Source organism: Bison bison, unplaced genomic scaffold, assembly GCF_000754665.1.
Source record: "Bison bison bison isolate TAMUID 2011002044 unplaced genomic scaffold, Bison_UMD1.0 scf7180017864167, whole genome shotgun sequence".
Classification (NCBI taxonomy): domain Eukaryota; kingdom Metazoa; phylum Chordata; class Mammalia; order Artiodactyla; family Bovidae; genus Bison; species Bison bison.
In genome coordinates, this window is record NW_011494739.1 from 2,573,488 (window position 1) to 2,598,704 (window position 25,217).

The following is a 25,217-nucleotide window of genomic DNA, read 5'->3' on the forward strand; positions in this document are numbered from 1 at the left end:
ACCTGCTCTGTGATGCTGGGGCTGGAGCTGGTTAGACTTTGCCAATAAGCAGGGTGAGCTAGAGGGACACCGCAGGGCTGGAGGAAGGAGAAAAGACTTGCTTCTTCATCTTTCTTCTCTTTAGCTTCTCTGGTGGCCTTCCTGCTCCCATGAGCATCATCCAGCAATGCTCCTTCACCTCACAGCAGCAATTCCTCCTGTGGCACCAGTCAGCAACCCCTTCTCAGGGCTCTAGGTTCGCTCCATGGGGCACTTCCCCCAACTGCAGAGCCAAGAGCTCCAGCCAGAATCTCCTCCCCAGAAGTCTGAGTTCCTGCCCTCCTGGCCCCACCCTGCTTTCCAAGACTCGAGCCCCAGCTGAGCACACCTTCTTTCTTAGATACCTGAAGTGGAGTACTGCACGTCTCCTGCTTTATGTTTTTCAGTTTTGATCATCTCAGCCTCTTCTCTTTGTTCCCTCAGGCCTGGGTGTGGTAGATGCTTCCTGAAGTGCTACTTTCATTCTATCTTAGAGATCTTTTTATAACCTTTTGGTCATCCAGTTAACAACGTTATACTTGGTTAGCAATTCTCTATATTAAATTCTCTCTGTTAAAATAACTAGGGTGGTTTCTGTCTCCAGCCTGTCTCTGACTGACACAGTTTTCAACTTTGGGCTATCATTACCGATGCTGTTGTAATCACGTCTGTTCATGTGCATAAGCACAGTGGCTCTAGGATATACAGGTTTCCTCCACTATCCAAAAGTAGAGTGTTCCCATGAAACATCTCACAAGCTGAAACTGTGTAAAGTGAAGAAACAGTTACCTTAGGACAGATCTTGCTAACAGAGGCACAAAATGAGATAGACTGAGATAAAGCACAGACACAGGTCAAAGCCAGACCAAAGCTATGGTGGCCTGGTGCAGAGAGATGCTGAGTGCAGTTCCTGGGGAAATTCATGGGGAAGGAGCTTGGTGGCTCCAGTCCCCCCTGCCCCCTGCTGCCCCTCCCCAGGGTGTTTGCTGCCTCTGTAACAGCTCACCCCAGATCAAACACTGAACATCAGTTTCACTTTTCACTCAGTTTTGTAAAAATGAAAATCAACTTGGGCTTTCTTTCAATTCACAAAAACAGTTACAAATGTATATCTCTCATAAAAGTGAAATGGCATCAAGTGAACTTTAGAAAAGCGACAGATACCTGTATAGCAAAGAGTTGAATTGGAGGTATGTGAATACTCAAGTTTACAAGAAATGTATTTTCCAAAGTGGGGCATTTGCTTACACTCCCACAAGCTGTATCCAAGAGCTCCTGTTCCTCCATATTCCGCCAACACTTGGTATTATCAATCTTCTTAATTTTTGCCAATATACTGAGTGCAAAATGGTGTTACACTGTGACCTTAACTTGCATGTTCCTACTTATGTAGTTGTTAACCTGAGTTTATTTCCAGCTCCACCATTTACTTACTTTTTGATCTTTGATCTCCACCATTTACTTACTCTTTGAGACTCAGTTATCTCATTTATAAAAGAAAGGATAAAAATAGTATCTAGCTCATGGGATTAATATATATATTGTATAGTAGAATGCATATAACCCACCTTACACAGCACTTGACATTGTAAAGGCTAATAAATGATACCATTATTATTACTGTATAATCACAAATATATTGATTTGTGAAACTATGACTATTACAAATAGACAAGCTTGTTAGCAACCATCATCAGGCGAAATATCTGCCTGACCATACAAAGTAACAGTGACATTTGCTTCCCATGCCCAATGCCAACCACTAGCCCCTTTTGCCTCTCCCAACTTCCCACAGCTGGGCCCTCAAACCATGACCATCTGCCAATCCCGTCTCTACTAATCTGGGAAGATAAACCCACCCCTCTGCTGGGGTATTTGTTGTTTTTTGAGATCCCACCTCTGGAACCAACATTTAATTTCTGATCCCAGGTCAGAAAAAACTCAGACTGAGCCCAGATGCTGGGGGACAAGGGGATTGGAGTGGAAATGACAGCCTCAGTGCTGGTTCCCGGAGGGCAGGGTTACAGATCATGTTTGTCCAAGCCAACCAGTGCACACCAGAGGGAGCCTGGGGATCGTGATCATGAAGGAAAATCTAGGGTTTTCTCTGCTGAGGCAGCAAAGACAGGACTATACACCAAAGTCTTGCATCCAAGAGTGAGGAGATAAGGGGGCACAGACGGGAAAAGGACTGACGAGGTCAGAAGCTAAAAAATTAGGAGCAGAACAACAGTACAAGATGTGATACTTATTGTCAGGACAGGCAGTTCAGGGCTCACACTGTGATTTAACCAGAAAGGATCAGAGGCTCGTCTTTACTTGCTGCGAGCATTCAGACCTGGGCCAGGTGTGACAATCTTGCGGAGTGTGTTCTGGCTGTATACTGGTGTGTAACAAAATGCTCCCAAACTTAAAACATCATCATTTTATTATTGCAACAACCATTCGTCGTTGCAGTAAATCACGCTTCCCATGGTTCTGGGGATGGACTGGGCTCAGGTGGGGAGCTCTTGCTTTTGGTCTTTCAAGTGGCTACAGTCATATGGTGTCCAGCTTGATTCATCCCAAAGGCTTATTCACATATCTGGCAGTGGATGTGGGCTGTTACCTGGGATCTTAGTTGAGACTGTCAGCTGGAACACCTACCCATGAACACTGTATGTGACCTGAGTTACCTCATAGCATAGTGGCTGGTGCCAAGAATGAGCATCTGAAGAGTCAAGAGGAAGCTGTATAGCTTTGATGACCCAGCCTTGAAGGTCATACAGTGTCACATCCATTGTATCCTTTGCAGAAGAAGCCAGGCACCAAGCCCAGCTCACATGCAAGGGCAAGAGAATTAGACCATCTCTTGATGGGAGGAGCATCAAAAACTTGCATACATGTTTTAAAGCCACCACTCCGTGTAAGACTGGATAGGTTTCCAGTGTGGTATACCAGCTGCAAGGACTAGGTGGGGCTTATTATAAATTCAGGCAGAATGATAAGCAGAATCTCATCAAAATCCAACAGAAGGAACTCCAGGAAGTGAAGGGTAGGTCTGGGTCTACAAGAGTTCACTCATCACTCCAGCCTTACTGTGTTTCATTCAATGTGTTCCTAAGAGGTGTGTTCAGCTCTGCTGCTATGACAAACCAACCTTGAGATCTCAAAACCTCAACCCAACCATGGTCCCTCCTTGGCTCACACTACATGTCCTACACTCCTGTGGGGGGCATGGGGTGTGTGTCAGGGAAGGTGCTCATGCTCGGGGACCCAGCCATCATCTGCGATGTCATCTGATGCTACAGCAGGGAAGATACATTTGGAGAGTCACACACTGTCTCTTCCACATTTTAACCAGGCGGTGACATGTGTCCCTTTTGCCCATAGCCCATTGGCTAGAATTAGTCACATGGTGTGTCCCAGCCAGGGGAGGGAGTTGGCTGGGAAATGTGAGGTGTGGATGACAGTCTGGCAAGCACCACTGTGACAAACACACTCTCTATTCTCTCTCAACAACTGGCTTCCTCACCACATCAGAGTGGGTCCTCATCAGTCTCCACCATCCCCCAGAAGCTCCTAGGGTGCACTCTAGGAAAGGGGACACCCAGGCCCACCTAGACCTGCTGAAAGGAGCCTCCGAGTTGGAGTTGGGGAACTGAGTGTCCACCAGCCCCAAACCCTCAAGGGAAGGCTGAGAACCAAGGGCCGGGGGCTGTTCTGCCATCTGTCCTACTTCCTGGCTTTGGCTTCCTTTAACTATGTTTGGGCTTTACTTTCTGGTCTTCTTTCTGCATTTTTTTGTTTATCCACTTCCATTGCTAAAGATTTCACAGTCCTGCTATTTCTCTACATTGAAGTCCATAGAAAGGGAATCTGTTGAATCAGCTCAACCTTTGACATCTGAGTGCATCATAGCAGGTTAGTATAAGGTAGATTTGTTCTCTCCTCTGCCTCTTCTTCTTCTATCTCTTTTCCTTCATCACCATTGTCAATACACAGGAAGTATAATGCAGTAATTGAGTAAGGGCCACGACACCAGCATGCCTGGATTTGAATCCCAGGTCTGCTATATATTAATTCTATGCCCTTAAGCAAATAACATAACTTTTCTTGCCTCCATTTGCTCCTCTGTAAAGTGCAGACACAACAGTTAATTACCTCATATACCTATTGAGCAAATGCAGTGAATCACCATGGTCCTGGCACATCAATCTTAGCTATTATAATGAATAATAACAGCTACCATTTTTTAGCTCAAGACAGTGTAGTAGCTCAGTATAGCCTGGAGTCTCACTGCCCGTGCTCAAATCCCAGCTTTCCATTTACTAATGATGTGCCCTTGGGCAAGTCATTAAATTCTCTGTGCTTCAGTTTCATCATGTATAGAATGGGAATGATAATATACCTACCTTCTGAGGTTGTCGTGAAAGTGAGCTAACACATGTAAAATGTTTACAGCCATGCCTGTCTTCTAACAAGGGCTGTGTATGTGCCATGTAAACTCTTCATTTTCATTATCAGTCATCTACCCTGACTACCAGCACCATACAAAACAGTGTAAAAATGCTGCACTGAACCCACTCAGCAGCTCTGCAAGGGTCATATTATATCTCCATTTTAGGAACGTAGGGCTTGGGTTTCAGTGGAACTAAGTGGCCCCAAATAACACATTGAGTAAATCTCAGATCTACCTTCTGCCTAAGCAGAGCTCTGACCCACAGCACAATGGTGCTCTTCCTATCAGACGAAGTGGAGGGAGGGGTTCCGTGGGAAAGAGGATGCAGAGATGTTGGGTTCCTGTGTCCCCCTCTCCCCTGCCGCTCCTTCTGGCAGAGTCTGGGGAGACAGTCTACGTGTGTGTATGTGTGGGTATGTGTGTATGTGAAAGGAACTCAAAGACATCTTTAGACAACACCCCCTGGAATCACCATGGTTGGTGAGCAGACCCAGAGTCGGGATGTCCCCAGGAGTGCAGCCCCTTTCTTACTCCCAGCAAATCGTGAATCCAGTTCATGAGATGGGAATTCTGCCCTTCCTCTGCCCCCTGGTCACAGTCCTGCTCCTGTTTCACTGGACCAAAACCAAGATGTGTGCCAGGCTGCACTCCCTGTGGAAACTCTGGGGTATAATCTGTTCCCGACCTTGTCTGGCTTCTGGTGGCTGCAGGCGTTCTTGGGCTTGAAGCTACACCTCTGCCTTCTGCTCTGTGTGTGAACAATCTCCCTCTGCCTTCCCCTTACTGAGGATATATGTGATTACATTTAACACTCACCTGATAATCCAGGATAATCCCCCATCTCAAGATCCTTAAATTAATCACATTTGCAAAGACACCCTCAGAGCTCTGCTCAGGCAGAAGGTAGATCTGAGATTTACTCAATGTGTTATTTGGAGCCACTTAGTTCCACTGAAACCCAAGCCCTACATTCCTAAAATGGAGATATAATATGTAAAGTAACATTCATGGGCTCCAGGGATTAGGATGTAGGGGCCACTTTTCCATCTAGCACAGTAAAGGATTAACAAAAAGGAATTTCCTGCTCATTCCTACTGGAAATCATTCTCTGTCAATGTGCAGGGCTAAAGAGAATTTTGTACAGCCAGGGGTTACCATGGGCCCTGTCAGAAAAATGAGGACAGATACTTATTGAACATGGGCTATGCATGGACACCATAGCATATCACAGGCTATACAGGAAATACCTGTTGATATTCCCATTTGACAGAAAGGAAACTGAGACCCAAAGAGCGGGTGGTCAATGAAGGAAAAGCGGGGCAGTTGAAAGCAAATGAAACTGGTGGTTCAAACTCTGGTTTCTTTCTGATCAACGTTTTTGTGTTCCTTATCAAGGACTAAGGGATTTACTCGGTGGATGGGCGCCACCTGGTGTCCATGTGGAGTAACTCTTCGGTTAACCAGCCTGCTCTGCATTGTGGGACTGCCTTCACTGTCTTGCTTTCTTACTGAGGAACGGGTTATACTGGGGGGGGGACACTGACGCTTTCTGGCCCTGAGATCTAGGTTCGGCTCTGCCACTGACTGAATGACCTGTAGCAAGTTACTTCTCCTCCTCTGAACCTTAACTCTGAAATGAAAATGACACCTGTCAGAGCTGTGGGAGACCTTGTGGAAGTGCTTTGTAAATGGAATAACCAGAGACAATGAAAAGAAGCATTATCTGCAATAAAAAGGGTAACAGGTCTGGACTAATTTAGAAGAATACTTTATTTGGTAGAAACCAACACAATACTGTAAAGCAATTATCCTTCAATTAAAAGTAAGTAAATTGAAGGGATTTCCCTGGTGGTCCAGTGGCTAAGACTTAGCACTCCCAATGCAGGGGGCCTGGGTTCAATCCCTGGTCAGGGATCTAGATCCCACATGCCACAACTGAAGATCCCAAGTGTCACAGCTGTGACCCAGCACAGCCAAATAAATAAGAAATATTTTTTAATAAATAAATAATTTTTTAAAAAATAGAAAAATATTTATGGTGCATCTGCTATGTGTCAGATGCTGTTCTGGATGTCAGAATAAAAAAAAAAAAAACTAAATGGATAAAATTCATGCTTTCCTGTAGTCGACATTTTTGCATTCCAATTTCATTCATTTATCTACAAGTAGTTTTCTGGTGTGCCAGGCACTTTCCCAAGAAATGGGCATAGAAAGGATTTAATATATGGCTACCACACAGGGAGCAAGAACACAGATCTGGGTAGGGACAGAGATAGGTTTTACGTGCCCTGAAGCTTATAAAATTTAGGATATTCTTTGAGTAAAGAAAAAGAATAAAAAGTCATAAGTGCAGCAGTACATTAAAGAGGGGAATTTTTCTTTTATAACTATGGAAGAAATAACAGCAAATGATGAAATTTTAAAAACTGACACAAATGATAAAATCATAAACTCTGGAAATACAGCATAATATTTTTATGAATTAGCTGCCATGATATAGCTCTGTAACTTTTTTCTATATATTCTTTGACCATATTGCCATAAGATAATGATTTATTTCTATAAATAAAGACAATAATTCAGTCTTTATAAGATTGACTTTTTTGGTGGGTAGTTTAAACAAGTTTCTCTAAGTTGTAAAGTTTAATGCTATGTAAGTTCTTAGGATTATTGTCAAATTTGAAAAAATTCTAAATTTCTTTAACATTAATACATGAGCTATAACTCTTTAAAATTTTTTTTATTGGAGGATAATTGCTTTACAATATTGTGCTGGTTTCTGCCATACATCAACATGAATCAGCCACAGGTATACATATGTCGGGGCTTCCCCAGGTGGCACTAGTGGTAAAGAGCCTGCCTGCCAATGCAGGAGACAAGTAAGAGATGCAGGTCGATCCCTGGGTCAGGAAGATCCCCTGGAAGAGTGTATGGCAACCCACTCCAGTGTTCTTGCCTAGAGAATCCCATGGAGGGAGAAGCCTGGCAGGCTACAGTCCATAAGGGTTGCAAAGAGCTGGACATGACTGAAGCAGCTTAGCATGCACATGTGCATACGTATGTCCCCTCCCTCTTGAACCTCCCTCCCATCTCCCACCCCATTCCACCTCTCTAGGTTGTCAGGAACATGGGTTAAGCTCCATGTGTCACACGGCAAATTCCCAATGGCTATTTTACACATGGCATGTATATGTTTTCATGCTATTCTTGCAATTTGTCTCGCCCTCTCCTTCCCACACTATGTCCATAAATCTGTTCTCTATGTCTAAGTCTCCACTGCTGCCCTGCAGATATAAAAATGAATGCATTTGAGTCAGTCCAAATGAGGTAGATGAACCTAGAACCTACTGCAGAGAGTGAAGTAAGTCTGAAAGAGAGTCAAATACCGCATATTAACGCATGTGTATGGAATCTAGAAAGATAGTATTGCCATTTGTAAGGCAGCAATGGAAACACAGACATAAGTCCTTTTATATAGTGTCTAAGCTTAAATACTTTTTGAGTTGACAGTCCATTAACTAGTTTTATTGTCAGCATCCCCATGTGGTAGCATAGTATGAATTCCACATTATCTTCATCCATGTCAGTATTTCATGTCAAATTTCATGAGAAATTTGAATCTTTCCCCCAATGTATTTATAGAATTCACTTTTTTTGTAATTGGTTGCACTGGGTCTTCGTTGCTGTGCTCAGGCTTTCTCTAGTTGTGGCAAGCAGGGGCTACTGTTTGTTGCTGTGCTCAGGCTTCTCATTGCAGTGGTTTCTCTTATTGTGGAGCACAGGTTTTAGGCATGTGAGCTTCAATAGTTGCAGTATGTGGGCTCAGTCATTGTGGTGCATGGGCCTAGTTGCTTTCTCGGCATGTGGGATCTTCCCAGACAGGGATTGAGCCCGTTTCCCCTGCATTGGCAGAGGCAGGTTGCTATCCACTGTACCACTAGGGAAGTCCTATAATCCTCTTCTTTTAATTAATTAGATTATCACAATCAAGTCTATTCATTACTTTGATATGAAATGTATCTATTCCTCTTAATGAATTACAGTTACTCTTTGGTATCTGTGGGGAAATAGCAACCCACTGGGAAATCCCATGGACAGAGGAGCCCAGTAGGTACAGTCCATGGGGTCGCAAAAGAGCTGGACACGAGTTAGAGACTTGGGGAAGGAAATGGCAATCCACTCCAGTACTACTGCCTGGAAAATCCCATGGACAGAGGAGCCTGGTAGGCTACAGTCCATGGGGTCGCAAAGAGTTGGACACGACTGAGCGACTTCACTTTCACTTTCACTTAGTGACTAAAGAACAACAATCTGCAGGACAATTATTCCCCTGCAGATACCAAAATCCACAGATGCTCAGGTCCTTTATGTAAAAGGATATAGTATTTGCATATAACCTACTCACACACCCCCATATTTTAAATAATCTCTAGATTACTTATAACATCTAACACAATGTAAATGCTAGGTAAATAGTTGTCACTGTATGGCTGTTGGCTTTTGGAAATTTCTGGAATTTTTTTTTTCAAATATTTCGCTGAGGTTGATTGAATCCACAGATACAGAACCTGTGGATATGGAAGGCCTACTCTACCACTTTTGTTATGATCTACAGGTCACTTATTTGTAAGACACTGCTAGGACAGAAATGCTAAGTGAGGCATAACCCAACACTATGAGATCATAAAACACTCAAATTCCCTCATAGATATATTATGCTTGCTGTTTACAGTTCTCCATATCCCTACAAACGTAGGACTTTGATATCTTTTAGTTCATTCAATTTCTATTAGAAAGGAGGAAAAAACATGCAGGACATTTATAATTGTACAAGCTGCACTGCCAGATACACTGCCCAGACTTTGCATGCGTGTGTGTCTGCTCAGTCATGTCCGACTCTTTGGGACCCGCACTGGGCTCCTCTGTGCATGGAATTCCCCAGGCACAGTATATTATGACAGAGGGAAAGTTGAAAGACAATCTTAAATGGGCCCAAGGGAGGCAAGTGACTCCTAGAGTGGGTTGCCATTTCCTAACCGGGCTTTGCTAGGAACCAAATCCTCTGCATATAGTTTAATACATCTGATGATCAACAGACTTTTCTATAGACTAGCTCTGGTACTGTGTGTTTCAAATCTCTTCCCCACCCATTTTGTACACACCCCTGATGCTGGGCACTACCATAACCTGTGGCCCTGCGCCTTCCTGTCACAGTGCAGGGCGAGTCAGCACAGTGGACAATAGCAGTATTCCTGGAAGCCATTTCTGCCCTGGGATGGACAGCAATGGCACACCTGTAGATGAAAGGGACTGCGAACCACATAAACGGTTCTTGTCTTCGTCTGTTTGGGCCACTACAACAAACCACCACAGACCGGGTGGCTAAACAACAAACATTTGTTTCTCTCAGTTCTGGAGGCTGGGAAGTCCAGGATCGAGTTGCCAGCAGACTTAGTGTCTGGTGAGATCCTGTTTCCTATTCCATAGACAGCTGTCTTCTCATTGTGTCCTCACGTGGCAGAAAGGTTGAAAGGTTTCCTTTATAAGGGAACTAATCCCACATTACTAACCCATCAACATGGAGCCCTCATGACCTAATTATCTCCCAAGTGCCCCATCTCTAAATACTATCACATTGGAGATTAGGATTTCAACATATGAATTTCGGGGGACACAACATTCAGTCCATAACACATCTGAATCTAAAGTAATGTACACCTAACTCAACTCTGTCTTAGCTGTATCCTTCCAGTACTGCATTGAACAATATATTATGACAGAGGGAGAGTTGAAAGACAATGATCTTAAAGGATTATAGTTAAATACCTTACTTCTGCAATGTTTATAAAAACATATACCCTGCTGAACATATTGCTATGTTCTCCCAGGACCTTGGAGGGGCCCAGGCAAGCAAGGACCCTGAAACTGAAGATTCACTGTGGTCAGGATAAATCAACTCATAGAACATGAAAGAATAATAAGTAAGGGGGAAGCTATGCAGGACCCTGTAGTTGTCAGGAAGGTGTTTGGTTTTATTCTAAGAGCAACAGGAAGACTTAAAGAGCTTTATAAGGGGAGACCGCTCTGGTTGCAGTGTGGGCAATGGGCTCAAGGGAGGCAAGTGACATGAGGGAGATTGCTGAGGAAGCTGTTACAGCTTCTCTAGTAGGGAAGTGGTAGAGAGGGTAGAGACAGTGAGAAATGAATAAAGTCCTATTTGAAGGTAAAGTGATGGGCTTGATTGCTGCTGCTGCTGCTGCTGCTAAGTCGCTTCAGTCGTGTCCGACTCTGTGCGACCCCAGAGATGGCAGCCCACCAGGCTTCCCCATCCCTGGGATTCTCCAGGCAAGAACACTGGAGTGGGTTGCCATTTCCTTCTCCAATGCGTGGAAGTGAAAAGCGAAAGTGAAGCTGTTCAGTCATGTCTGACTCTTAGCGACCCCATGGACTGCAGCCTACCAGGCTCCTCCATCCATGGGATTTTCCAGACAAGAGTAGTGGAGTGGGGTGCCATTGCCTTCTCCAGATGGGCTTGATTATGGATTGATATTAAGAAGTTAGCATCAAGGACATCTCCCAGAGGTCTGCCTGAGTGGTCACTGTGACGCAGTTCCCTGAGGTGGGAAAAAGGGAGTGAAACCATTCCCAAATATGTGACCCTGTACCCATGGCTTCTCCTCTCCGGGCCACTTCCTCATCACAATAGGAGGGGAATTATTAACTACCTTGTGATACCCCACATCCAAGGGCAAAGGAGAAGCCCCAGCAAGATGGTAAGAGGAGCGAAATCACATTTAGAATCAAACTCCATACCTGCCAGAGATGCTTAGAGGGCTCAAACACCTTGTGTACACCAGGACCCAGAGACCCCACAGAGATTGAGACAGAACTGTGAGTGTCTCTTGAGGAGGTATGGGTCAGCAGTGGCCTGCTGCAGGGGCAGGGGCTCTGGGTGCAGTAGACCTGGGTATGGCATAAGCCCTGTTGGAGGAGGTCACCATTAATCCCACCATAGAGCTGCCAGAACTTACACAGGACTGGGGAAACAGACTCTTGGAGGGTACAAACAAAACCTTGTACACACCAGGACCCAGGAGAAAGGAGCAGTGACTCCACAAGAGACTGACTCAGACTTGCCACGAGTGTCCAGGAGTCTCCAGCAGAGGCGTGGCTCAGCAGTGGCCTGCTGCAGGGTTGGGGGGACTGAGTGTAGCAGTGCTTGCATGGGACCTTTAGAAGGAGGTCACTGATTATCTTCGTTACCTCCACCATAGTTTGAGCTCAAGTCAAATAACAGGGATGGAACACAGCTCCACCCTTCAAGAGAAAATTGGATTAAAGATTTACTGAGCATGGCCCCGCCCATCAGAACAGGACCCAGATTACCCCTCAGTCAGTCTCTCCCATCAGGAAGCTTCCATAAGCCTCTTATCCTTCTCCATCAGAGGACAGACAGACTGAAAACCACAAACACAGAAAACTAACCAATCTGATCACATGGACCCCACCCTTATCTAATTCAATGAAACTATGAGCCAAGCTATGTAGGGCCACCCAAAAAGGACAGGTCATGGTGGAGAGTTCTGACAAAACGTGGTCTACTGGAGAAGGCAATGGCAAACCACTTCAGTATTCTTGCCTTGAGAACCCCATGAACAGTATGAAAAGGCAAAAAGATAAGTCACTGAAAGATGAACTCCCCATGTCAGTAGGTGCCCAACATGCTACTGGAGAACAGTGGAGAAATAACTCAGGAAGAATGAAGAGATGCAGCCAAAGCAAAAACAAGACCCAGTTGTGGATGTGACTGGTGATGGAAGTAAAGTCCGATGCTGTAAAGAACAATATTGCATAGGAACATGGAATGTTAGGTCCATGAATCAAGGTAAACTGGAAGTGGTCAAACAGGAGATGACCAGAGTGAACATCAATATTTTAGGAATCAGTGAACTAAAATGGACTAGAATGGCTGAATTTAACTCAGATAACCATTATATCTACTACTGTGGGTAAGAATCCCTTAGAAGAAATGGAGTAGCCCTCATAGTCAACAAAAGAGTCTGAAATACAGTACTTGGATGCAATCTCAAAAACGACAGAATGATCTCTGTTCGTTTTCAAGGCAAACCATTCAATATCACAGTAATCCAAGTCTATGCCCTGACCAGTAATGCCAAAGAAGCTGAAGTTGAACACTTCTATGAAGATCTACAAGACCTTTTAGAACTAACACCCCCAAAAAATGTCCTTTTCATCACAGGGGACTGGAATGCAAAAGTAGGAAGTCAATAAATACCTGGAGTAACAGGCAAATTTGGCCTTGTAGTACAAAATGAAGCAGGGCAAAGGCTAATAGAGTTTTTCCAAGAGAATGTACTGGTCATAGCAAACACTTTCTCCCAGCAACACAAGAGAAGACTCTACACATGGACGTCACTAGATGGTCAATACTGAAATCAGATTGATCATATTCTTTGCAACCAAAGATGGAGAAGCTCTACACAGTCAGCAAAAACAAGACCGGGAGCTGACTGTGGCTCAGATCATGAACTCCTTACTGTCAAATTCAGACTGAAATTGAAGAAAGTAGGGAAAACCACTAGACCATTCAGGTATGACCTAAATCAAAATCCCTTACAATTATACAGTGGAAATGACAAATAAATTTAAGGGATTATATCTGATAGAGTGCCTGAAGAACTATGGATGGAGATTCATGATATTATACAGGAGGCAGTGATCAAGACCATCCCCAAGAAAAGGAAATGCAAAAAGGCAAAATGGTTGTCTGAGGAGGCCTTACAAATAGCTATGAAAAGAGAGAAGGGAAAGGCAAAGGAGAAAAGGAAAGATATACGCATCTGAATGCAGAGTTCCAAAGAATAGCAAGGAGAGATAAGAAAGCCTTCCTCAGTGATCAATGCAAAGAAATAGAGGAAAACAATAGAATGGGAAAGACTAGAGATCGCTACAAGAAAATTAGAGATACCAAGGGAAATTTTCACGCAAAGATGAGCACAATAAAGGACAGAAATGGTATGGACCTAACAGAAGCAGAAGATATTAACAAGAGGTGGCAAGAATACACAGAAGAACTATACAAAAAAGATCTTCCTGACCCAGATAATCATGATGGTGTGATCACTCACCTAGAGCCAGACAGACATCCTGGAATGCAAAGTCAACTAGGCCTTAGGAAGCATAGCTACGACCAAAGCTAGTGGAGGTGATGGAATTCCAGTTGAGCTATTTCAAATCCTAAAAGATGGTGCTATCAAAGTGCTGTACTCAATATGCCAGCAAATTTGGAAAACTTAACAGTGGCCACAGGAATGGAAAGGGTCAGTTTTCATTCGAATCACAAAGAAAGGCAATGCCAAAGAATGCTCAAACTACAGCACAGTTGCACTCACCTCACACGCTAATTTGCCTTGGGCTCAGGTGGTAGAGAATCTGCCTGCAATGTGGGAGACCTGGGTTTGATCCCTGAGTTGAGAAGATCCCCTAGAGAAGGGAAAGGCTACCTACTCCAATTATCTAGCCTGGAGAATTCCATGGACTATATAGTCCATGGGGTTACAAAGAGTCGGACACGACTGAGTGACTTTCACTTTCACATGCCAGCAAAGTAACGCTCAAAATTCTCCAAGTGAGGCTTCAACAGTATGTGAACTGTGAACTTCCAGATGTTCAAGCTGGATTTAGAAAAGGCAGAGGAACCAGAGATCAAATTGCCAACTTCCGTTGGATCATCGAAAAAGCAAGAGAGTTCCAGAAAAACATCTATTTCTGCTTTATTGACCATACCAAAGCCTTTGACTGTATGGATCCCAACAAACTGGAAAATTCTTAGAGATGGGAATACCAGACCAGCTGACCTGCCTCCTGAGAAATCTGTATGCAGGTCAAGAAGCAACAGTTAGAACTGGACATGGAACAACAGACTGGTTCCATATCAGGAAAGGAGTATGTCAAGGCTGTATATTGTCACCCTGCTTATTTAACTTATATGCAGAGTACATCATGAGAAATGCTGGGCTGGATGAAGCACAAGCTGGGATCAAGATTGCCGGGAGAAATATCAATAACCTCAGATATGCATATGACTACCCTTATGGCAGAAAGCAAAGAAGAACTAAAGAACCTCTTGATGAAAGTGAAAGAGGAGAGTGAAAAATTTGGCTTAAAACTCAACATTCAGAAAACTAAGATCATGGCATCTGGTCCCATCACTTTATGGCAAATAGATGGGGAAACAGTAGAAATAGTGACAAACTTTATTTTGGGGGGCTCCAACATCACTGCAGATGGTGACTGCAGCCATGAAATTAAAAGACGCTTGCTCCTTGGAAGAAAAATCATGACCAACCTAGATGGCACGTTAAAAAGCAGAGACATTACTTTGCCGGCAAAGGTCCATTTAGTCAAAGCTATGGTTTTTCCAGTAGTCATGTATGGATGTTAGAGTTGGACTAGAAAGAAAGCTGAGAGCGGAAGAATTAACGTTTTTGAACTGTGGTGTTGGAGAAGACTCCTGAGAGTCCTTTGGACTGCAAGGAGATCCAACCAGTCCATCCTAAAGGAAATCAGTCCTGAATGTTCATTGGAAGGACTGATGTTGAAGCTGAAACTCCAATACTTTGGCCACCTGATGTGAAGAACTGACTCATTTGAAAAGACCCTGATGCTGGGGAAGATTGAAGGGGGGAGAAGGGGATGACAGAAGATGAGATGGCATCACCAACTCAATGGCCAGGAGTTTTGAGTAAACTCCGTGAGTTGGTGATGGACACGGAGGCCTGGCACGCTGCAGTCCACGGGGTCACAAAGAGTTGGACATGACTGAGCAACTGAACTAAACTGAGGTTGTTTGAAGAGTAAATGAGACAACCCATCAGCAAGGAACCTGGGACCTTAAATAACCTATATACTGAATGCTATTGTTATTCCAAGATTTATCAGTATTTCCTATGGAAATTCAAAGGAGGAAACCAGCCTTGGATCCTTATGCTCTTTTATTTTTCTTACTTTGTAGCAGTTGGCTTTAGTTATTGAAAGCTGTAATATTCCAAGTAGGAAAATGTTTGCTGTCCCTAAAGCACAGGTCAGTGTGAATGATCTCTTTAGCAATAATAATGATGCCTAATATTCATGAGAAATGCTGGACTGGAAGAAGCATAAGCTGGAATCAAGATTGCCGGGAGAAATATCAATAACCTCAGATATGCAGATGACACCACCCCTATCGCAGAAAGCAAAGAACTAAAGAACCTCTTGATGAAAGTGAAAGAGGAGAGTGAAAAAGTCGGCTTAAAACTCAACATTCAGAAAACGAAGATCATGGCATCTGGTCCCATCGCTTTATGGGAAATAAGTGGGGAAACAGTGGAAACAGTCAGATTTTATTTTTCTGGGCTCCAAAATCACTGCAGATGGTGACTGCAGCCATGAAATTAAAAGATGCTTGCTCCTTGGAAGAAAAGTTATAACCAACCTAGACAGCATATTACAAAGCAGAGATATTACTTTGCCAACAAAGGTCCGTGTAGTCAAAGCTATGGTTTTTCCAGTAGTCATGTATGGATGTGAGAGTTGGACTATTGTAGGAGACAGGAAGAACAGAAGAAAAGCAGGCCCAGGTGAGGGCCACAGAATTTATAATTATTGATAAATTGGATGCTTTAAGGCGTGGGACTCTTGGAACAAGTCCAGAGGGAACAGTTCATAATCTTGAAAATAAGATATGATCCTGGGGGCAGAAAACCAACCCCAGACTGTTTCCCAACTGGCCTCTCAGAGTTACATGTTTTTCCGTATCTGGAGGAAATCTATAGATAAGAATATTAGTCTTAGTTACTGATTTGTTACTGATTACTGTTTCTTGTTTACCGAAAGGTTAATGATCACTTTGTTCTTTGCCCTGAAGGCCACATGAGTTATTGCTTAAGCCCCTGCACGTTCCTTCCTTCACGGCTGAGAGTATAGCAAAGCCGGCACGGATTCAGTTTCGGCACCTTCACCTGGGAGCGGTGTTGGTCCCCTGATCCTCGCCTTTCACTGAACTCTTGTGTCTTGTTTCTCATTCTCCGCCGCTGTATCCCGCTTTCGCTTTCGGAAACCCTGTTTGTCGAGCTGGACTGAACAGGGAACTGCAAGTGAAACCAGCCTCGAGGCTACGCTCCTGGCGGCGGAGAACTCAGGGAAATCCGGCCAGCTCAGACGAGGAACGAACCTTGGTAAGCACACGCCTGCGGATTTGTCAATCAGGGTAACAATGGGGCAAAATCCTTCTAAGCATAGTGACTGTATGCAAGTGTTAAAAACTTTGTTAAAAAGTTCGGAGGTTGAGATATCTCAATCCTCTTTTAAAGAATTGTTTTATGCCACTGAAAAATATTGCTACTGGCTAGCTCCAGACAGAGGGACTTTTGAGGTATGAGGAATGGCAAGAAGTTACGCGTTGCCTGCGCTGTGCCTTCCCACGCGGGGGAAAAGATTCCTTTGTCTGTATGGTCAGTAGGGAATCTTCTTAGCACAGCTTTAGGGACCACTGCAATCCAAAGGCTCGGATTCAGGGGATTCTACAGAACAATTACAAGAACAAATGGAAGAAATGAATTTATATGATAACATTGGTGATGAGGAAGAGAAGCAATCAACAAAAACGAAAAATAAGAGCCAAAAGAATGACAGAAGTCAAGAACAGATCTTGCTCGCTCGTCCGACTGCACCTCTGGTTGAGCCTCCCCCTTTCAATCCTGAAACCCCTTGGGATGATGGATTTGCTTTTAAACCACAGATAACCGTGCCTAGTAAAATGATGCCTTTACAAAAAGGGGTTCGTATGCAGGGGGATAAAGACGCTTTAGTTCTCCCCGTGGCTGTAACTCAAATCCCACCATATCCTCAATTCCCACAAGGAGGAATGCATTACGATTATAACAGCCATACCATTTAAAACTATAAGGGAGATAAAACAGGCATGTACCCAATATGGAACTAATTCTCCTTATACCATGGGACTAATTCAGGGACTTTCACAAGTTGACCGGTTAATTCCTTGTGATTGGGAAGTGATAGCCAGAACTTGCCTATCCACCTCAGAATTTTTACAATTTAGGACCCGGTGGCAAGATGAGGCAAATCAACAAGCTCACAGAAATGCGACTGCCAACCGGCCAGTTACTATATCGCTTGGTCAATTAATGGGTAGCAGAGGAAATTTTGGCATCCAAGCTCAGTTATAATTTAATGATCAATTACTTACTCAAGTGAGAATGATATGTTTAAAAGCCTGGGAGAGAATAAATCCACCCCGACAAGCCTCGGTTTCGTTTACCCAAATTAAACAATCAAATGGGGAACCTTTTGTAGATTTTATCACCAGGCTACATCAAAATTTGAACAAAACAGTCTCACAGCCTGGTTTGAGAGATTTGCTGATGCAAGTTCTTGCTTATGACAATGCTAACTCAGAATGCAAAAAGGCGATTCAGCCTCTCAAAGCACAGGGTGCCCCTCTAGAAGAATATCTTAAAGTTTGCCAGGATATTGGGTCAGAACCATATAAAATGCAACTCCTGGCTCAAGCATTGTCTAAGGCTAATAAAAAGACGGATATGAGATGCCACCAATGTGGAAAATTAGGACACATTAAAAAAGACTGTAAAGGAGGAAATTTTAAAGAGATAAAAAATGATATCAAGACTCCAGGATTATGCCCAAAATGCCATAAGGGAAATCACTGGGCAAATCAATGTAGGTCAAAATTTCATAAAGACGGGACTCCCTTGTCAGGAAACGGGAATTGGAGCCTGGCTCAGGGCCCGAAAAACAGTGCAGGCACTTGGAACACAGTTCCCTTTGCCTTCCCAGCTCAACCTCAAGAAAACAATCAGTTCATGACTTACTCCCCGCAACATCAGGGAGCACAGCATTAGACATACCAGCCTTAGAAAATTTAGTAGTAATGCCCTGTATGGGAATATATAAAATACCAACTGACATCTGGGGACCCCTCCCTAAAAATACTGTTGGTTTAATAATAAGAAGAAGCCATCTCACTTTAAAGGGGGTCGAAGTTCAGATAGGAATAATAGATGAAGATTTTGAAGGAGAAATACTTACAATGCTACAACCCGATGTTCCCTATCAAATATCTAAGGGAGATCAAATTGCTCAATTGTTATTATTACCTTATATAAAATTAAATTCTCCTAAAAAGAGAATAGGGGAATTTGGAAGTACAGGAAAACAAGTATTTTGGCAAATTTTTGTTACAGATGAAAGACCAAAATTAGAAATAAAAATTATGGGAAGGCAATTCCCTGGACTTGTGGACACAGGGGCAGATGTTTCTATCATTGCCTCTAAACACTGGCCTCAATCCTGGCAGTTACAACAAGTTCTTACAATTATTACTGGAATAGGAACAATGAGCAATATAGCTCAGAGTGCATGCCCTGTGTGTTGCCAGGGGCCCGATCAACAAACTGTTAGGCTTCAACCATTGGTCACTGATATTCCTATTAACTTATGGGCCGTGATTTACTTATGCAATAGGGAGCTTATGTTACAATACCTCCCATAATGTCTCAGACAAAACAAATTATGACTAATATGGGACTTCACCCTAGTACTCCTCAAAATTTAGCCTAGGGGCCACTGTTCCAAAGACTGCATTAAAAATAAAATGGCTTTCAGATAAACCTATATGGGTGGAACTGTGGCCTTTATCAAAAGAAAAAATCGAAGCCTTACAAACGCTAGTAGAAGAACAATTAAAATTAGGACATATAGTAGAAACTACTAGCCCTTGGAACTCACCGGTCTCTGATTAAAAAGAAATCAGGTAAATGGAGAATGCTTACAGATTTAAGAAAAATCAATGCTGTTATGGAACCCATGAGAGTATTACAACCTGGACTCCCTTCTCCCGCTATGATTCCAAAGTGATGGAAAATTATTATCGCTGATCTAAAAGATTGTTTTTTCACTATCCCATTAAATCATAATTATGCTCCAAAATTTTGCTTTTACTATTCCCAATATTAATAATAAAGGCCCTAGTCAGCGATATCACTGGACTGTTTTGCCACAAGGAATGATGAACAGCGCCACCTTGTGTCAACACCTTATAAATGAGCCTTTATGTTTAATTAGAGAAAAATATCCACAAGCCTATATTATTCATTATATGGATGATATTTTATTAGCATACTTTGATAAGAAAATTCTTCAACAAATATTCTTAGAAACCCAAAAGATTTTAGAATTGTATGGATTAATTATTACAGCAGATAAAGTTCAAATTGAAGCTCCTTATCATTATTTGGGTTATACATTAAATAGAAACACTATCTCCACAAAAAAACACAGATTCAAATTGATCAATTAAAACCTTTAAATAATTTTCAAAAATTATTAAGTGATATTAACTGCCTTCGTCCAACCTTACATATTCCTAATTATGCCTTTAAAAATCTATTTAATATATTACGAGGAGATAATGAATTAAAAAGTCCTCGGTCTCTAACCCATGAAGCCAAAATAGAAATACAACAAATTAATCAGGCAATTCAAAGTCAACATTTGACTAGGGTAGAATTAAATCAGCCTATAACAGCCTTAATTATGCCCACTCCATATTCTCCCACAGGAATAATCTGGCAAACAGAAGCTATAATTGAATGGGTCTTTTTGCATCATAAACAAACTAAGTTTATTGACTACTTATGTTGATGTGGTTAACAAGTTAATATTTAACATGAGAACTCGTAATCAACAATTGTCGGGTTACGATCCAAAGACTATAATAGTACCATTTTCTAAAACACAAATTGAACATTTATATATTCAAAATATTGAATGGCAAATTGCTCTTTCTGATTTACTGGTGACATTGATTGCCACTACCCTTCTTCTAAGTTAATCAATTTTCTTAAAATACATTCTCCCTAAAATAAGAAAAATAGAGCCTATTCACAATGCTGTCACCTATTTTACTGATGCAGATAAGGACCTCAAAACAGGTTATTTTGGTCCTACTGAAGATTTGGCAATCCAAATATCCTTCTATACAACAGGCTGAGTTAGAAGCTATTTACACTGTATTATTGGATATTAAAGAACCTGTTAACATTGTTTCTGATTCACAATATGCTGTCAAGGTTACTTCTGTAATCGAGACTGTAACAATACCTAACTCTAATCTGCCTATTATTCAACTGTTTAATCAATTACCAAATGCTATTTTTTATAGAAACAATCCTTTTTATATTACTCATATTCGATCACATTCACAACTTCCAGGAGCTTTAGCAGAAGGAAACAATACTACTGACACTAAACTCATTTCATTTCTTTCTCATCACAATTTCACGAACTAACACACTTAAAAGTTAAAGGACTATAACATAAATTTCAGTTGACTTGTCAACAAGCTAAAGATATTGTATCTCATTGTCCTTCCTGTCAACAAGTTAATTCTACTCCGACATTGCCTGAAGGTGTTAACCCACAGGGATTATTTCCCAATGATATTTGGCAAACTGATGTAACACATTTGGCAATGCTGGAGTAGTCCATGGGTCTATTGACACTTATTTTGGAATATGTACATCACATCATACAGGACAAACTGCAAATCAGTGGGTCTCTCACTTCAAACAAGCTTTGCTCACATGGGACTCCCTAAACATAAAAAATTGGACAAATAATCAAACTGCTAATGATTTGCTTTCTAAAAAAGTAACCTTACAACAAACTCAACAAGTCTTACGGAAAGACAATAAGAGTTGGAAAAGGGGATTTTACTTAAACAAGGATGAGGTTATGCTCTTATTTTAACAGAAGAAGTTGAACATCGGTGGATCCCAAAATGAAAAATCCGGCCCTGGAAAGAAGAGGACCTACTTTGATATAGACCCACTGTTTGACCCCCCGGCTTGGAGCCATGTCACTGCTGATCCTTAATCCTGGACTATCTCTATCAAAAATAACCCAAGAAGCACCTTTGCCAACTTGGGGACAGATAGAGAAACTATCTCTAGAGGCAGAGAAGATGGTACATAGAAGAAGACTGCCAGAAACACCAGACAACCTGTTCTTGGCTATGGTCACTTTGCTGACCATGGCGGTAAGTACACAAGCTATAGATAGTCATCACTATTGGACTTACATACCTAATCCTCCCCCGCTGAGACCTGTGACTCTGGAAGATTCACCAGTCCCTTTATTCGTAAATGATTCTGCCTGGCTCCCCGGACCATATGATCAAAATCTTCCTACTAAAAAGGAAGAAGAAGGTTGTCAGTTGGTAAATTATACTGTTGGCTCCAATGCCACTGCTATTTGTATTGGTTTTGGAAGTATTTGTCTTAAAACAGGATATCAAAAATGGCTGTCAGTCATCAAAGAATCAAATGATAGTAAGACTTCCTTCTTTCTCTTAACTGCTCTTACTTTTTTAGAAAAGGAGGAAACTTCCAGCATGATGAATCCACCTGACCTTCATGATTGTATTGCTGAAATTAGCCATGGTATTGAAAATTGGATACAATGGAAATTATGTAAGGGATCAGAAGGTCACTTATTATTAAATGTTACAGAAAGCTCCATTATCAATTGGGGACCCCGAGGAACCCCTAAACTTAAAGAATCTAAAGTGTCTTCCCCATGGGTATATAAAAATAAGGCCCTTATTACTTATGGTAGTCAATCCCTCATATGGCATGGGGCAGGATTTGCCCCTCCATGCCTCGTTTAGATCATTACCCTATTCATAATGAAATATGGAACATACCCATGGCTTAGAAAAAAACTAATCGCTTGGAATGGAGGATACACTGAATATATTTTAAATTACCCAAAAGCTACCTTTAACTTTACAAAAAACTCTACCCACACTATTCAAACTTGTGTAAGAATTCCTTTTGTTTTTATGACTGGACCAGCAAAATATGATCCCAATTTGGGATTAATAACATGTCTTAATTGTTCATTTTATACATGTATAAGTAACACCATTCCTTTTAATGAAAGTTGGCAAAGTATTTATATTCTTAAAACCAGAACTGGCATATGGGTTCAAGTTGATTTACAATGACCTTGGCAAGAAAGCCCTACATTATATGCTATTGAAGGAATATTGTAAAATCTTAAACATATTAAATATTTTCTGGGATTGCTAATTGCTGCCATCTTAGGCACTATAGAGGAGAAGGCAATGGCACCCCACTCCAGTACTGTTGCCTAGAAAATCCCATGGACGGAGGAGCCTGGAAGGCTGCAGTCCATGGGGTCGCTAAGAGTTGGACATGACTGAGTGACTTCACTTTCACTTTCCACTTTCATGCATTAGAGAAGGAAATGGCAACCGACTCCAGTGTCCTTTCCTGGAGAATCCCATGGACGGAGAAGCCTGGTTGGCTGCAGTCCATGGGGTCGCACAGAGTCGGACACAACTGAAGCAACTTAGCAGCAGCAGCAGCAGTAGGCACTATAGATAGCTATTACCACTACGGTAGCCATAGCTGGAGTGGCTCTTCACCAGTCTATACAAACAGTTCATTTTATACAAGAATGGCTTAGGATGCCGACGTCCTTTGGACCACTCAACAAAAAACTGATGGAGAGTTGGCCTCCAAGTGGCCAACCTTCAACAATCTGTTATTTTATTAGGAGATCAACCGGTCAGTTTACAAAAACAGATGAGACTAAAATGTGATTGGAACTATACTTCCTTTTGTGTAACAGCTTACAAATATAATAAGACACAATTCAATTGGGATAAAGTTAAACAACATCTATTGAACCAAGGTAATATTTCTGTAGATATTCAAGACTTACAACAAGATATATTAAAAGCTTTTAATAAACATCTCGATGTAATTACTGGATCAGATTTTCTTGATAAGTTGCTGACAATCTTTCTTCTCTTAATCCCTTAAAATAGATCAAAACATTTGGATATGGAATTGCTCTGGTTATGGGAATGCTATTAATTATGTGTTTGTGTTTCTGCAGACTGGAGAAGAACAATCAAGAGACAACTAAGCCAACAACAGCAACTAGCATTTCTCACCATTTCTCATCATGTGGAAAATCAAAAAGGGGGAGATGTAGGAGACAGGAAGAATAGAAGAAAAGCAGACCCCGGTGAGGGCCACAGAAGGAAATTATAATTATTGATAAACTGGATGCTTTAAGGCATGGGACTCTTGGAACAAGTCCAGAGGGAACAGGTCATAATCTTGAAAACAAGATATGATCCTGGGGACGGGAAACCAACCCCAGACTGTTTCCCAACTGGCCTCTCAGAGTCATATGTTTTTCGTATCTGGAGGAAATCTACAGATAAGAATATTAGTCTTAGTTACTGATTTGTTATTGATTACTGTTTCTTGTTTACCGAAAGGTTAATGATCACTTTGTTCTTTGCCCTGAAGGCCACATGAGTTATTGCTTAAGCCCCTGCACATCCCTTCCTTCGCGGCTGAGAGTATAGCAAAGCTGGCACGGATTCAGTTTCGGCACCTTCACCTGGGAGCGGTGTTGGTCCCCTGATCCTCGCCTTTCACTGAACTCTTGTGTCTTGTTTCTCATTCTCCCGCCCGCATCACACTTTCGGAAACCCTGCTTGTGGAGCCGGACTCAACAGACTATAAAGAAAGCTGAGCGCTGAAGAATTGATTCTTTTGAACTGTGATATTGGAGTAGACTCTTGAGAATCCCTCGGACTGCAAGGAGATCCAACCAGTCCATCCTAAAAGAAATCAGTCCTGAATGTTCATTGGAAGGACTGATGCTGAAGCTTAAACTCCAATACTTTGGCCATCTGATGCAAAGAACTGACTCGTTGGAAAAGACCCTGATGCTGGGAAAGATTGAAGGCGGGAGGAGAAGGGGAGGACAGAGGATGAGATAGTTGGATGGCATCATCGACTCAATGGGCAGGAGTTTCAGTAAACTCCAGGAGTTGGTGATGGACAGGGAGGCCTGGCTTGCTGCAGTCCATGGGGTCGCAAAGAGTAGGACACGACTGAGCGACTGAACTGAACTGAATATTTACTGAGCATTTATGATTGTTAGGCTCTTTACACGGAGAAGGCAATGGCACCCCACTCCAGTGCTCTTGCCTGGAAAATCCCATGGACGGAGGAGCCTGGTAGGCTGCAGTCCATGGGGTCACTAAGAGTCGGACATGACTGAGTGACTTCACTTTCACTTTTCTCTTTCGTGCATTGGAGAAGGAAATGGCAGCCCACTCTAGTATTCTTGCCTAGAGAATCCCAGGGACAGAGGAGCCTGTTGGGTGCCGTCTTCGGGGTCACAAAGAGTCGGACACGACTGACGTGACTTAGCAGCAGCAGGCTCTTTACATGCTTCATCTCACTCATCTCTTACAATATCCCATGGCACAGGTACTTTCATTATCATTTCCAATTTACAGGTGAGAGAAACTGAAATTAAAGAGATTAAATAACTTCTCCAGGGAGCCCCTCGCTCATAAGTGGAAAACTCCATTCTAGTGACGTTCAGAGGCCAGGCAGAGGGGTTAGACATTACCACCTAACACAATTATTCTGTAGGGGCCAGGTGCCTGAGCAGTGAGCTCCACGAGCAAGCCCCAGGTGGAAAACTGCACGCCCTGCCGCTCCATCCCCGCCCCGGTCCGGGGTTCCCTCCCCTACCCAGTCCTTTGCCTCATGCACTCCCTGTGGCCCGACCATTAACCCCGCCCACTTCTGCCGCCCCG

At 42.5% G+C, this 25,217-nt stretch overlaps 1 long non-coding RNA gene across 1 annotated transcript; it reads left to right on the forward strand.

Moving 5' to 3' along the window:
* Positions 1-16,392: 16,392 nt before the first annotated feature.
* Positions 16,393-24,319, forward strand: LOC104989939. Its single transcript, XR_825440.1, has 3 exons — positions 16,393-16,695; positions 21,311-21,596; positions 23,486-24,319. It is a non-coding gene; the product is annotated as an uncharacterized LOC104989939 (long non-coding RNA).
* Positions 24,320-25,217: the final 898 nt, after the last annotated feature.